This window comes from Panthera tigris, chromosome C1 (assembly GCF_018350195.1).
Source record: "Panthera tigris isolate Pti1 chromosome C1, P.tigris_Pti1_mat1.1, whole genome shotgun sequence".
Classification (NCBI taxonomy): domain Eukaryota; kingdom Metazoa; phylum Chordata; class Mammalia; order Carnivora; family Felidae; genus Panthera; species Panthera tigris.
Window position 1 is genome coordinate 132,403,311 of NC_056667.1, and position 3,528 is coordinate 132,406,838.

Below are 3,528 nucleotides of genomic sequence, written 5' to 3' on the forward strand. Positions count from 1 at the left end.
TGGCCATTCTATCTCCATCACCTACTCCCCCCAAAGAAATAATACTAGATACTGATTTTTTTTCTCTAACCTGAATATATTTAGCTGCCTTTTGCAGTACTTCACACGGAGAGTGTAACTCTGAGTCAAGCTAGAACAGTCTCATCTCATTCATTTTGCATGAGTTGCTCCTGTTTTTTTTTAAATTAATCTTAAGGCGATTTGGAATTTTTGAAATCACTTCACTCTTGTAATAAAAGATTTTATAATAGTTTTCAAAAAAAACATTTACAAATGGTCTCTCTCTCTCTCTCTTTTTAACCCTATTCTCCTAAATTAACATGGCTTCACTCTAATCACAGACTATTTCTGGGTTAATATCTTCAATTTGGACCAATTTAGTCCCAGGACAGATTTTTTCTTATGTTTTGTCTAATTCTTTAAAAAGACATCTGGCTTTTAGGATTCTAGGATTTTCAGATTCCCCTAATGTTAAAATCAATGTATGTCTGGTAGCCACTGGTTATGGACTCTGTTTAAGTGCTGAATCTTAAATGTGCTGTATGTGTATGCATTTCCTAAGTTGCTTGTGTCATGGTAAGCTGAGTACATACCTAATCTCATTGATTTGAAAACTCTGTGCAGACATCACAAAATGGCCAAATAAAATACATCACAGGGCTATAAAACTCTAGTAGTCTACAGTTTGTAGTTCTTACAGAGTGGTCCCATTACCATTAGGATTTAAAAGTCATGAAAGATTCAGCCCACCTGAAATATATAATTGGAACAAGAGATCTTTATTTGTTCAGATGCTCACTCTCTTCAGAAGTTTCCTGTTCCTTTCTTTCTTCTTTTTGTCCCTTTCATTCCTTCCTTCTTTTCTTTTCCCTCCCTCCCTTTCTCGTTTTCATGTATCTTTCTCTACAGAAAAGAAACTACAAAAAGTACATTTGTAGTTCTAAATGGCATGTTACTGGCTCTTTTCTTAAAAGTACATAGAGATGTCACTGTTTGTTCTGTCCTGATGACCTGTTCACAAATTCAGGACTGGATATATTAAGGCAGAGATGAACTTAAAGAGTCAGTTTAGTACATAGGACAAATGGATGAGTATGCACAGCCATACACAGAAATGTTACATTAGACATTCCAACATTGTTTCGAAGATAATCATAAGTGAAATGAAGATATTTACAATCTTTATATCTTCCTGAAATGTTCATTATGTGTCATATATTTGGTCCACAAATAGAAATCACAGTTGGTCCACTACATTGCCTACTGGGAAAGGCTCTTCCAATAGTATTGGACTTAAAAGTAGTGAAAAGTTCTTCCTCGTTTATCATCTCAATGGTTATATCATCTTTCTACTGTAGAGATCTACCTTTATTTCATAACAATGATACATTTTCCTGGAGCTTCGAAACTATATTTATCAATAAGATGTATCATATCTTTGAGGAATCAGTTACCATAGTACCTACAAAAAAGCCTGTGCATAAAACAATAGAGGATTCCTTCTCTAACCAGCGATCAGAATTCCACAAATACTTCTACAAACATGTTAGAGCCATGCCTTCACATTATAATTTGTTTTGATCCTAAGCCAATTTAGAAAATTTTTCTAAGAATACAAATGCATATTAAGTTAAATTTTTGCATAACATAATTTAGTGCTAAAGTCTTATGCCTTACCTATCATTTTCCCCCAAACTCAAATGAAAATTTTAGTGCCTGTGTCCTGAACTCTCTGATCTTAAATTTTCAAAAGAAATTTAAGTGACTCAAGTAGAGGTTAAAGGATTTATTCAGCTGATGTGAAACGGAGCATCTGAAGATGAAGTAGCTTCCTAATTGAGACAGAGTCAGTGTTTAGATAGGATAATGGACAGTTGAGTAGTTGCCCTCACGGTTTCAATGTAGGCAGCAATTTTTGACTTTAGGGGAAACTCATGTTTGGGGATCATGCTTTTTGCTTGGGGTTACAGAAGCCATCAGAATAGTATTTTCATGGTAGTATTTTTGCAAGCCTTGTGGTTTATGAGGTAGCCAAGGTTCCTCATGTGGGGAAGAGAGCAGAAAGAAAAAGAAAGTGTGTGTGTGTGTGTGTGTGTGTGTGTGTGTGTGTGTGTGTATGCACACACATGCATAGGTGCACGTGGGATTGAGGGGCTAGAAGGCAAGAGAGAAAATGCAATTGGCCATTGTATTTATCCTGTAAAATATTAAGAATCTTTTTTTTTTTGATATTTTGTCTTAAATAATGGCAGGTAACATTATGTTTTTATGGAGGGGATGATAGGCCATCTTATTCATAGAACTGACCACCAAGTGACCACCGCTTGATATGTACATGTTTTGTGGGTTTTCTTTTTCTGCTAATCTCTCTCAACTAAAATGTGAGGCCCAAGGAACGCCTGGGCGGCTCAGTCGGTTGGGCGTCTGACTTCAGCTCAGGTCATGATCTCGCGGTCCGTGAGTTTGAGCCCCGCGTCAGGCTCTGTGCTGACAGCTCAGAGCCTGGAGCCTGTTTCAGATTCTGTGTCTCCCTCTCTCTCTGACCTTCCCCCATTCATGCTCTGTCTCTCTCTGTCTCAAAAATGAATAAACGTTAAATAAATAAATAAATAAATAAATAAATAAATAAATAAATAAAATGTGAGGACCAAGAATCAGAATTTTTGCCTATTTCTTTTACTACCTTATTCCTCAGACACATTAAAGTTGTTCAAATATTTATTGATGTATTGAATAGTAATCATGATATCATGATCGTACTACAGGTATCACATCTTAAGAGTTTTTTGATAAAAACAAAACTGTTCACAGGAATTTTCTTGTCTATGAAAAATGTGTAGGTGCCTCAGATAAGGCTCAAAATTGTATTTTCAACATGGATCATTTCAGGAAAAAAATATACTGATTGTGTTGGGACCTCAAAATGTCTCAGAGTGTTGCTTGTATTCTCAAAGTACATCAGAAATCTGCTGCACAATCAGAGCCCTTCTTCAGGTACTGGGAATACAAAGATTCTAAGTTAGTATGAATTTCAAACAATGGTTTTCAAATTGCCTCAAAGGGATTAAAGTAATCTGTGAAAAAAGAACTATAGGTGAGTTGTTACCATATTTTATCACCCTCAAGCCAACATATAGAAAACAAAATATGTATAAGTACTACATATGACCTAAAGCAGATCTTTGTACTACATATGACCTAAATGGCTATCAAAATTCCTCTTCACACAGTCAGAAGGAAAGAGATGTCTGATGTCTTTCTTCCTATAAGGATATCAGTCTTATCAGATTGAAGCCTTAGCCTTATGACTCAACATTTATTATCTCTTTATACTTCCTATCCCTAATCCTAATCACTTTGAGGGTTAGGACTTTGACATAAGAATGTTGGGAGGCAATTCGGTCCTTAACATTCATTGGTAAAAACAAAAAACAGTTAAATAAATATCCACTTCTTCCCTAACTTATCTCCCATTTTTTTTTTCCTGTAGTACAGGAGACTGCAACAGTTTTTTCTGTGATATTTGGG